General features: G+C 43.1%; 1 protein-coding gene across 4 annotated transcripts in view; it reads left to right on the top strand.

Moving 5' to 3' along the window:
• Positions 1 to 5,997: 5,997 nt before the first annotated feature.
• KLHL24 (kelch like family member 24) overlaps positions 5,998 to 12,723 on the top strand; it is a 41,553-nt gene continuing 34,827 nt past the window's right edge. Inside the window, exons 1-3 of one of the 4 annotated variants that reach the window (XM_037027640.1) lie at positions 5,998 to 6,133; positions 10,750 to 10,887; positions 12,486 to 12,548. The gene's annotated coding sequence lies outside the window, so the exon portion shown is untranslated. The remainder of the gene's footprint in view (positions 6,134 to 10,749; positions 10,888 to 12,485; positions 12,549 to 12,723) is intronic. The other 3 variants (XM_037027637.1, XM_037027639.1, XM_037027638.1) reach the window with 3 other exon arrangements.

Here is a 12,723-nt window from a genome sequence, read left to right as displayed (position 1 = left end):
AAGGCGTACCTCTTTTCCAAGATCTCAAAATGAAACATTTTCTAGCTATAGCCTTCCTTGGGGAAGCCTAATGCTACTATGTTTTTTAAAGATTTTATTTACTTATTTATTTATTTATCTTTAGAGAGAGGGGATGGGATGGAGAAATAGAGGAAGAGAAATACTGATGCAAGAGAGAAACATCAATTGGTTGCCTCTTTGAACCCACAACCCAGGCATGTGCCCAGACCAGGAATCAAACAGGTGACCTTTCGCTTTGCAAGACAACGCCCAACCAGCTGAGCCACATCAGGCAATGCTACTGTGTTTGACCCCACGTTTTAACGGGCCTAGTGGAGCCCACGGCTGTCTGTGTGGGGTGGGAAAGGCACCCCAGAGGGGCAACTCAAACCTTTCCTGTTAACTACAAAGCCAGAGAGAGTCAGACCTCTGCATCCAAAAGGGCTTCAGAGCTGAGTAACTCTTACCTCAGAGAAGAAGGGAGGGAAGGGGTGGGCCTCACGACTGGAGAGACTCGGGTGCCATGAGCAAATAATGTGTTTACTTTCCCCTTCACTCAACACTCTGAGAGGTATTGTGTAACAGACTTGCTGAGATGTTAAATATGTCTGTGGAGGAATAGGGGCTCTGGGGTGGTAGATAATTTGCTATTTATAATATTCTCTATTTTCTGAAGACTGGAATTTTCTTGTTTGAAAGGTGGTGAGTGTAAAAATGCCAATTACTGAAAAAGAGATAGGTTGCGGGGGGGGGTCGGGGGGGGGGGGGGTGTTGTCTGGGACAAAGATGGCAGAGATCATAGGAGGGGAGGAAACCCAAGCTTGTGGCTTGAGAGAGGCCCGGAGAGAGGAGTCTAAAGAGAAAAGAGGAGTAGCTGAGGAAGTAGTGGAGGTAAGGGAACAAATGCTTAAACGGAGTTGCTACAGTTTTGTGGTGTGAGATGCCATGTAGTCCTTTGTAAAACCTTCAGTAAAATCTCCATTCATCAGTGCTTTGCAACTGGGATGTGTTGCAGGGGAGAAGCTCCCAAGTGTGGAGCCCACAGCTGGTCAAAGGACTCAGCTGCACTGAGGGGCTGCATATAAACCCGATCCCGAGAGTCGCATTCTAACAAACTCGGGTGGTGTGCTCATGGTAGGTGGGGAAGAGAGTAGAGAAATCAGAGAAGGCCCCGCAGAAGAAGTGGCACCACAGATAAGCCTTAAAAGAAGACCAACATTTCTACTACAATTGGGAATGGGAAACAACTTCAAGTGCAAGAGGCCAAGAGCAGGGGCAGGGAGGTGTCAAAACGTTTGGTATGTTCACAAAGTGATGATTGTCTGCACGGGGAAGAAGAGCAGCCTGGAGAGAACATAACAAGAAAGGCTGGAGGAACAAGGGATATTTGGCAACCTTAAACCTTAGAGAGTCATGGGTGCTCTGAACAGCAAACGGAGGACGGCCATGTGCTACTGCAAGAAGACAGAACACGGAACAGTATAATACCATATCCCTGAAAGGGGAGGCCCGGCCTCCTCCTCCCAGTATCTGCCTCCTTCACATGACCAGGCCAACCTGGATCGTAAACACTGCGTAAAACAAATCCCACTACAGCTTCAATCTCACTCGGTTTCAGAAGACTCCCCCTGGACTCAAGAGGTCTGCTTATATTCTAGCCCCAGCTGCGGAAAAGACTGCTGCTACCCGGCCACGCTCACTGACTCATAGGGCACGCATAACTTCCAGGGTCCTTCACCAACGCTGAAACCGCTCAGACCCTGGCTGCCCTAGGAGCTCTCACATCCACCAGCAGCCCTCTGCCGGCCTCCAGGGCTGCCGGTCTGGTGGTCTTCTCCCTTCCTTCCTCTCTCAGCTATGATTGATGACCCTGTACCCATCTTTTCTAAGAGAGTCTGAGGACATCGTCATACAGCCAAGTCCAGTGAATCCCAGGGGATCTGGTGGCACCATTTTGTTTTCCTCTCAGGTCCCCCTAACATAAAGAAGTGGAGACCATCCCATGAGTTAAACGATACTCACTGAATATCTACTAGGTACACTATTGATACAAAATGAAGGCACCAGCTGGGCAGTTCAGTTGATTGGAGCGTTGCCCTGAGGCACCAAGATTTTGGATTTGATATCCCCAGTCGGGGTACATTCAAGAATCAGCCAGTGAATGCATAAATAGGTGAACAACGTATCAGCGTGTCTCTCTCTCTCTTTCCCCTCCTCTCTCTCGGAAAAAATCAGTCAATACAAACAAAATGCATAAGACATGATCCCTGACCTCAGGGATCTCAGAGGGTACTCAGTTGGGAAAAGTACGTAAACAAACAGGCACAAGTAGTGTGATGACTACTGGGAAGGACGTGAGGACAATTTGCTGGAAGATGGAGGGGAGATACCTAGCCCAGAGGAAAATGGGGAGGAAAAGAGGGTCTCCCCAGAGAGAGGACCCACAAGCTGACTCCTGGAAGAAAGAACAGGAGCTAGTCTAGTGAATGGGGTGAAGGGAAGGAGGGGGCATAGGAGGCATGGGGAAATGGATATGAATGGGAATGGCCTGGAGAGAGTCCTTTGGGCAGCTGTGGCTGGTTTATTGACAATGGTGTTTAGGCTGCAGACATAGACCCTAAAGTGCATCAGGAAAGAACTGTATGCACTGCCAGGCAGTTGAGATTTATTAAAGCAGTGAGGATCCACCAGTGCATAGTTGCCTGCCTATTCCTGGAAAAAAAAGTCCATACAAGAAAGCATTGAATTATAAAGTCTTTTGGGGGGATTTACTGTGTGTGTGTGTGTGTGTGTGTGTGTGTGTGTGTGTGTGTGTGTTTTAGTAATGTTTGAATACAGTTGTCTCCATTCCCCCACCACCAATTTCCCCCACCCCACCCACCCCCACCTCCCACCCTCAATCCTTCCCCACTTTAGCTTTGTCCATAGGTCCTTTACAAACTCATTGATGACCCTTTCCCTTCTTTCCCCCATTATTTCCCTCCCCTTCCCTCTGGTTACTGTCAGTTTGTTCTTTATTTCAATATCTTTGGTTATATTTTGCTTGCTTGTTTGTTTTGTTGATCAGGTCCCACTATAGGTGAGATCATATGATATTTCTCTTTCACCTCCTGGCTTATTTCACTTAGCATAATGCTCTCCAGCTCCATCCATGCTGTCCTGTAGAGTAGGAGTTCCTTCTTTCTTTCTGCTGTGTATTATTTCATTGTGTAAATGTACCATAGTTTTTTGATCCACTCATATACTGAAGGGCACTTAGGTTGCTTCCAGCACTTGACTATTGTAAATTGTGCTGCTATGAACATTGGGATGCATAGGTTCTTTTTAATTAGTGTTTTTGGAATTCTTATGGTATAATCCCAGACATGGAATTACTGGATCAAAAGACAATTCCATCTTTGGTTTTTTTGAGGAAATTCCATGCTGTTTTCCATATGGCTGCACCAGTCTGCATCCCCACCAACAGTGCACTAGGGTTCCCTTTACTCCACAACCTTACCAGCACTTGTTGATTTGTTTATGATGGTCTTTCTCACTGGTGTGAGGTGGTATCTCATTGTGGTTTTAATTTGCATCTTTCTGATGGCTAGTGATGCTGAGCATCCTTTCATATGTCTCTGGGCCCTCCTTGGAAAAGTGTCTGTTCAGGTCCTTTGCCCATTTTTTAAATTGAATTGTTTGTCTTCCTGATGTGGAGTCATGTGAGTTCTTTATATATTTTGGATATCAAACCCTTGTCTGAGATATCATTGGCAAATATATTTTTCCATACAATTGGTTCCCTTTTCATTTTACTAATGTTTTCTTTAGCTGTGCAGAAGCTTTTTATTTTGATGAAGCCCCATTTGTTTATTCTTTCCATTATGTCCCTTGCTATATGGGACATATCGATAAAAATACTGCTGCATGGAATATCTGAGATTTCCTGCCTATGTTCTTCTCTAAGACTTTTATGGTATCATGACTTATATTTAAGTCTTTTATCCATCTTGAATTTATTTTTATTTATGGTGTAAGTTGGTGGTCCAGTTTCCTTTTTTTTTTTTTGCATGTAGCTGTTCAGATGTCCCAATACCATTTGTTGAAGAGTCTATTTTTACTCAATTTTATGCTTCTTCCCCCTTTGTCAAATATTGATTGACAAGAGACTTCAGTTTATTTCTGGGCTCTCTATTCTGTTCCACTGATCTATGTGTCTGTTCTTATGCCAGTACCAGGCTGTTTTGATTACCATGGCCTTGTAATGTAATTTTATGTCAGGTGAATAATAGTCTTAATAACATAAACATTAAATAATTATTTAACAGAAATTATAATATTGGAAAGATGGGGGCAGCAGGGATGACAACTACCATAATAGAAAATAGCCATGCCCTGGCTGGTTTGGTTCAATGGATTGAGCACCAGCCTTCAAACCAAGAGGTTGCTGGTTTGATTACCAGCCAGGGCACATGCCTAGGTTGCTGGCCAGGTCCCCAGTTGGGGAAAGGCAAGAGGCAACTGATCGAACATTGATGATGTTTTTCTCTCTCTCTCTCACAGAAAATAAATAAATTTATAAAAGAAAAGAAAATAGCCATTTGCTATATGGAAATAGACACTAAGTACAATAGTTAACATAACAGAAAGTGGTTGCTTTCTGAGAACCAGGAAGAGGAAGGGTGGAAGACGGCACTGCCCTTGCACTACAGACCCTGTAATATTTAACTTCATAAATAAACTATTTAGAAAGATAATTGTGTGCCTACATTTAATGTAAATGTAATTTTTTAATGTTTGTGTGAACTTCAGCTTCACCGTTTAATAACGGAGTGACCTGGGGCTGTCTATCCTCCCTGTTTCTTCGCCTGTAAAATGGGATAATACCACCTACTTTGCTGAATTACTATGAGAGTTAAAGGATATATACAAAGTGCCTAGCACTGAGTCTGGAGCTTAGTGGGAACTCAATAAATGGCAGAAATTTTTGTTTTTAATAAGAAATGGAAAAGAAGCCTAAGAGCATGTAAGGACTGGATACTGGCCTTCTATGTTATGAACATCTCTGGTCATTGCAATGCAATCTTATTTACTAAAGGCATGCATTCATCAAGAATAGAAGAGAGACGTTAGAAATGTGATATTAGAAACCAAAAACTAGTTAAGTGTTTGAAAGTCAAGAGGTAGCCATGGCTGGTGTAGCTCAGTGGATTGAGCGCCGGCCCCTGAAGCATAGGATTGCCGGTTTGACTCCCAGTCAGGGCACACGCCTGGGTTGCAGGCCAGGTCCTCAGTAGGGGACACATGAGAGGCAACCACACATTGATGTTTCTCTCCCATTCTTTCTCCTTCCCATCCCCTGTCTCTAAAAATAAATAAATACAATTTTTTTAAAGAAAAAGAAAGTCAGGAGGTATACTAATCCTTGAAAAAAATCTGCGGAAACAAAAAGACAAAAGAATGTTCTTTGGTGAATCTATCTGATTTGGAAAGTAGGGATTTGCGACAATTTTGACTTGGCATGTGCGTCTATAATAAGAAGGTAATCCAGAATTTAACATATTTACATAGAAAGACAGTTTCCCTGAGCTATCTAGCAATGGAGGTTTTAGTTCCTTTCACCTCTCAGGCCCTCAGATTTCACAATTGGGAACTGAGGAGTCAAATTTAAAAGATCTCTAAACCTCATCCCAAACTCCAAGGTTCTGTGACTTCATGGAAATGTGCTTTTTGCCTTGGACGTGCCAATAAACAAATCACTCGGGTTTCCCACTAGGCTCCTAAAACGGATGCAACTCCTTAATCTGTCTCTAACTAAAACAAAGTATTTCTGAATCAGCAGTCCCCGGACTGGGTCTTGCCCCTCTTGCACCTCGCTCTACAGCAGAAAACCCTAGTGGCCTCCGCGGTATCCCCCCCCCAGGGTAAAAACTACATCTCCCAGGGTGCCCCGAGAGCGGGGAGTCCACTCAGATTGGCCAAGGGTCGGTGACGCTCCGTGTTTTGGCCCCGACGGTCACATGTTTCCTTTGTTGTGAGCTGCGGCAGAGACTGGTGGCTCGAGGTGTCTCCGGGCTGAAAGGAGACCTGCGCCGCCGGCCGCTAACGGACCGCGGGACAGCCGCTGCTGGCCACTTCCAGCCTTCGCCGAGAGGTACCCGGGAATGACAGCTCCGGGACCGGCCGAAAGGCGAGGCACCGGCCAGAACAGGGGCGGAGGGGCGACCGAGGTCACAACCACGGGGTTGTCTGTCTGCAAGAGGGAAGCCAGCGGCGGCCGGCCTCGCGGAGCCAGACCTGGGCGTTCTGAGGAGAGACTGTGGTTGGGGCTGCAGGGTCCCTGTCGGGGGCGAGGGATCTACGGGGCTTTCTTAGGGGTCTTCAGCTCATTAACGACAGTCCTGAAGAGAGGGCACCCCTGCCTCCTGGCACTGCCGCCCGGGAACCGCGGCGCTGGTGACGCGCCCCGCGGGGGGCGGTTTGGGAGGGGCAAGGCCGCCAAGGCTGGGGGTAGCAGGTGCGGGTCACCCCGGTGCCCGGTGGGCGGGAGCACCTGGCGGACGGGGCCGGGGAGACCAGTCCCGCGTGTTGCCGATGGGCTCCGAACGGGACGCTGCTCTTTTTTAACCGGAAAAAACACTGAGAATGTGAAGGCCTCAGATCAAGCCTTCTCGTTTGGTGGGGCGACCGCTGTCTGTCGGGGGCGGCTGACGGGGTCCCGGTGGGTCCCCAGGCTACGGGCGGGAGAAGCCCAATTAAAGCAGTTGCGAAATGTGCTCGGCACTGTCACCTGACCGTTACCCGCCGCCCCCACTCCCCGCGAGCCTTTGTTTACCACGGATCGCGGCGGGGCTCGCGCGGAGAACCCGGCCCTGGAGGACCGTCCCGGGGGAATCGTGGCGGGCGGGGTGGCGGGCGTTCCTCCGGCGGAGTCTCCGCCTACCCTCCCCATCTTCCTACCACTCCAGGACTCGTTTTCTTAATTTAGTTCCTCATTCCCCCGCCCACAAGACTTGCACACTCGGTGCGCAGACTGTTATCGCGATCGGGATTGGGCGCCTGGGGTAGTTCGCGGGGCGGGAACCGCGGGGCGAGTTCCGCGTGTTTATTGGCTGCCGTCTGGTCGCTCTGTGGTCCGTCCAGGCAGTTCTTCCCCGCCCCCTTGAAGGTGATCTGGAGGACGCGCGAGGGCGCGCGCCCGGGACTCTCCTGCAGCTACGGCCGGAGAGGAGCCCGCGGCCGCGGCGCGCGCCCCCGTCGCCCCCAGAGTGAACCTGGCGGCTTCTGCCAGCAGTTTGGGCCAGTTCTGTGCCCGCAGGCAACTGCAGCCGCGGCGCTCCCTCGAGGACCGCAAAATGAACCCCGTTTGAGTGGCGTCTCCTTGCCTGCCAGAATGGTGGGAAGAAAGTCCTCTTGCGAATTGGTTCTTGACGGTTCTATAAACAAGGTTTAAATAGCTAAAGAAGGACCACAACGCCACGTTGTAGGGCGGGCGCATCAGTCAAGCGGTGTCTGTGCATAGCTAGTTTAGTGGGTTTTAATGATTAATCTTTTGAACCCTTGAGCAGCATTTTAAAATTCACGTCTGAAGTGTTTGCAGCTACAGATAGCTGAGGTTGATTTTTATTAGGTACGGGAAATAGATTTAAAATCTGCCTGCTGTCGACCAAGGTGTAGGAAAAAATCAAATATTCTTTAAGGATATACTCCTAAAAGTTAAAAGATTCTTCAGTTCCTCGGTTAGGATGAATTGTTTTCTTTGGAGGATTATAGCTCACTCTTGTATGTGCTAATCCCTATGATAGCGAATTGCAAATGTCTTATTTTTAAAATTGTAAGTTAATGTGACTATAATAAAATATACGAAAGCAGTCATTGCTTAGTGTGTTGAAGATGCGGTTTTCCTGACCTCCTGAGGAGATCGTGGAAATAGAGTGCTTCGGTATTATCAGGTTTTCTTTTCCTGTAAATCTGTAAGAATTGACCGAAAACAGTGCATCTATGTAGGAGGTTGACTTAGCGACTGGGCGGCCTGGTTCAAGCAGGGACTGAATATAAACAGTTTTCAATAGTTACGCATTTTAATGGGCTTTTAAAATTGAAGTGGAGGTGGCTACCCCGGAAAGAGCAGGTTCTGTGATCCCAAGCTTCCTCCTCACATGTGATTCGGGGGTTTTAACCTATCTAAATATGTACAAAATGCAAACCCTTAAATAAAACCATTGAAAGGCAGCTTGTCCAGACAAAGCCTGTGACTTAGTCTCTATACAGGAAGAAGAAATAGCGTTCTGAGTTAGTTCAAGAACTGTATGATTTACTCATATGGGGTATAAAACTGAAACTGATAGACACATTATGGTGGTTACCAGAGGGAAGCAGAGTGGAGGGGGATGAAGGGTAAAGGGGGCCATGTATATGGTGTCCGAAGGTGATTTGCCTTTGGGCAGTGGGCACACGATGCAACGTGCAGATCATGTATCATAGAATTACACACTGGAAACCTGTTAACCAGTGTCACCCCGATAAATTTAATATAAATAAATAGAAATTTAAAAAATGAGTTAGAGCCCTGGCTGGTGTGGCTCAGTTGGTTGGGCATCCCGTCTGGCAAACTGCAAGGTTGCGGCTTGGAGGACTTACTGGGCACGTGTCTGGGTTGTGGTTCTGGTTGGTCCGAGATAGGGGCGGGTGTGAGAGGAAGAGAGAGGCAACCTGTCAGCCTTGCTCTCTCACGTTGGTGTTTCTCTCCCTCTCTTTTTCTCCCTTTCCCTCTGTCTAAATTCAATAAGCATGTCCTCAGGTGAGGATAAAAATTAAAAAGGACTGTCAGCTTTAATTTAAACTTGCTTGGATGTTGTCCAAGTTGCTAGAACCTTGATGCTTTTTCAAAAAACTTTGTTTTAACTTCCTTGTTTTCTGACCTTTCGTTAAAATCAAAAGGTCAGCCCTTTGAAAAATAAATACCATTTATTAAATAAACAACTGCAGTTATTTTATATACTTTTAAAGACTTATTCTATTAAAAACAACAGCTAAACTAACTTTTTTTAGTTGAAGAGTTTGTCACTCTGCCTAAATTCACATAAGGGCTATATAGTGTTTCAGATTTTGGCACATCTTAAAAGTCTACTAAATTGGTGTTTAAACTAGGCTTTATTCAGAGGTTTGTAAAATGTATTTGTGTCCATATTTGTGCCACCACTAGGGTAAATAAAAACCATTTGACTTACACATTTACACATAGAGAAGTCATCTAAAATACTGGATCTCGAACTTGTTCAGGTGGCAGAGCACCCATTGTATCCTTGCAAATTTAACTAATTCTGGTAAGAGAACCAAAAACAATTTTGCCAACAGAAAGCGTAACTAATATTTATCTATAGGTCTTTTGATTTGAAATTTTGAAAATGCATTAAATACCTAAAAGAAGCATGTTAGTGGGGTAAAACCAATGAGGTCAAGTTTACATGTCAAGTCTAGTGAGAAGCATGCATAGGCTCAATAGGACAACTTAATACCAGGTATAATGTCTGGTGATTAATGATTTATTTTTCTTCCATTAGATAACATTAGTAGTCAAAAGTTTTAAGGCCAGGGAGAGACACAATGAGTGGAGAAATTCAGTGTTTTTGGTTCTGTGATTTGGGAAAAGATAGTTTTTTTTTTTTACTTATAGACTATGTGGTTCAGTCTGACATTGTTGAAGCACTCTTAGATTTTTCATCATCAGATACCTCTTATTTCTCTTCCTCTCATTAATCAAAGTCATAATGTATTGACCATTTGAGTTTCTAGTAAACAAAGGGTATTCACTAGTTGCTACAGTTCTACACAAAGAATTTCAGGTTTTAGTTGGTTTGTGGTATCTTAATTGGGTAAGTATGTTGGTGGCGGTTCTGTTAAATTAGAGGGTGAGGGGGAAAGGCAGAAAACTGTACTTGAACAACAATTTTAAAAAGTTAAATAAAGACAAAACAATAAAAATAATGAAAGAAGTTAGAAATGTTGAAAATAGCAGCTTGCAGATTGGAATTTAAATATTACATTTGTAGCCCTGGCTGGTGTAGCTCAGTGGATTGAGTGCGGGCCTGCGAACCACACGATTGGGGTTCGATTCCCAGTCAGGGCACATGCCTGGGTTGCAGGCCAGTTCCTGGTTCCTGGCAGGGGATGCACGAGAGGCAACCATACATTGATATTTCTCTCTCTCTCTCTCTCCTTCCCTTTCCCTCTAAGATAAATAAATAAAATCTTAAAAAAAATATTACATTTGTAAAACTTGGTTTAGGAATCACTGCTCCAAGAGTGAAGGTTTACATTGAGAAGTATAAATTTATAATTTTTAAAAAGCAATCATTAAATATAATGGAATAAATAAATTACCTTCGAGAAAATAGAATAAAATATCTGAAATTTATAAAAATTGCTGATTTTACATAGTACCATATTAAATATAATTTTATAGTTATTTTAAAATACGGATTTCATATTATGTTGCAGTTGGGTTTTTTTCCCTTCTTTTGAGTTACTGTGTATCTTTAATGATAAAAACAGGTTTGTTGTTTCTGCTGTTGTTACTCAAAGTTAAATTTGAGAAAATGAAGTTGTGTAGAGCGTCGCATGTGGCAGTTCACTTCTGCATGTTGTAGAGACCACATCAGTCAAAATGTTGTTGGTTTCCCTTGCTTCATGGTATTTAATAGTCTTTATAAGCCCCTTCATTAATCTGTACTATCTTCAAAGCTTATTGTAACTTCTTTCTTTGTACAGATTTCTGCACTCTAAAGGAAAAAGAAGCTTGGTTGCAGTACAGCTACACTCTAGATTAATTCTGATAGTGGACTTTGGACCAAAGTCTTTGGACTTTGCAGGCCTCCTCTAACTCTTCCCTTACTACCTGTAAGGTTGGTAAGTATTAGCTAAAACCCCGCAGAAAATGCCCAGGTGATTTGCCTTGCCCTTCTACTCCTTAAGGCACACATAAACTAATTACTAAAATTTTGTAGCACACCAAAAAAAATATATTTTGCTTATCTGACCCAAAAAAGTATGTTGATTTGTTCACATCAGATGGCTATTGTTGTGTTGGCTGTTGTCATGTTTTAAATTTGACAGCCTAATGGGAAAGAGGTCAGTGCCCCTGACTAGATAGTTGGGTACTGCATATTTTAAAAAATCTTGTGGCACACCACTTGAAAATCACTGCCTTAAATATAATTCTAGACCAGGTCAGTTGTGAGAGAATCTGTTCCAATTTGCACAGATTGTGTTTTCTGCTAGAAAAATACTGAGCATTTGAGTCAGTTTTCATATCAGTCTTAGAGTTCATGTTTGGTTCTTACTTTAGCCAATCCCACAGGCTAAAGTTGGATCTGAATCCAGTATTTGTGACCCCAGTGGCAGAAAGTAGACTCTCTGTAAATATTTCTTGAATTGACCTGAATTCCTGTGTTGGCTCAGAAACTTATTGTCCATTGGGAAGAGGCACTAAGCTAGCATTAACAGTCCCCTAGTTTGACCAAGTTGAAATGTTGAAGGAACACAAAAGGTAGACTGAGCTCTCTCTACAAGTAAAGAAACATGCAAGATAATATTCACCTCACAATGATCATGTAATCAGCATTTAGAGATGTGTGTTTGTAAATATCTGTAGAAAAAAATTAGTAGTCCATAATTTGGACTTCAGAATTTATGAGTTTTATTTATAGATGTGTGGGCCAGAAATGAGAACCATTTGTGTTTAAGTACTATTGCTATTCTGTGCACAGTTTAAGGTGCTAGACTTTTCTCTTAAGCTTTCCTCTCCTCCCCTCCTATCAAAAAAAAAACCAGTTATGCTGAATTAGTTGGTTTCTGTAGGTATTACATCTTTATAAGTTTCAACAAAGCAGAAAATGCATTTGCATATTAAAAGATTAAAAAGAATTATTTGATAAGCGTGGAGGTTCTATGTGGATAATCTAGATAATTATGGATTAAAAATGAAAATTTTTTCCTGAATTACCCAGAATATTTGAGATTTTTTTAAGTTGATTCCATGGTTGTATGATACATAATGACTAAACTGTTTGCTTTTGGTAATATTGGTAGACCAACTCAGAATTATATAATGGCTTTAAACTCAGATATTATATCAATTACAGACATTCTTCAAATATCCAGTACAGAATTAGCACAGGGTATATATGTTTTTCTCATCTTAATGCTACCATTTAGCATGCTGTTGATACATTTACTCATGCTTCACTCAAGAAACCTTACTGCAGGATATAATTGTCAAATGAAGTTGATAAATAGTGAAGCTAATTTGTATGTAAAAATATCATAAAATTATTTGCTCTAAGAATTGTTATTCAGTAATGCTTTTCTATGCAAAAGTAAACTTCCAGGTAGAAACTGAAATCTACTAAAAACATATTTCAACATATTAGTACAGTAAATAATGCCAACTATGCGTGAAGTAAATTGATTCTGATTTATATGTTGCTGTTCTTCATTTATTGTAGGTGTGGAAACTAAAACAACACAAATATTTTGACTGAGGCTTTGATCAAGCAAATGCAAAAAAGGTATATTTATATTTATGAACTATCTAAACATTATTATTTGAGAATTTAAACCATTTTACTGTCTCTAACCAGGGGTCCTGTGGGTCAGTCAGAGTCATTGGGAACAATTCTGCCCTCAAGATCATAATGGAAGGCAGTGTCATCATCATTTCCATTACTGAATAAAGTACTTACC

This window comes from Sturnira hondurensis, unplaced genomic scaffold (assembly GCF_014824575.4).
Source record: "Sturnira hondurensis isolate 20B ecotype Veracruz unplaced genomic scaffold, ASM1482457v3 Scaffold0019216, whole genome shotgun sequence".
Classification (NCBI taxonomy): Eukaryota; Metazoa; Chordata; class Mammalia; order Chiroptera; family Phyllostomidae; genus Sturnira; species Sturnira hondurensis.
This window is presented reverse-complemented; position numbering and strand designations above follow the sequence as displayed.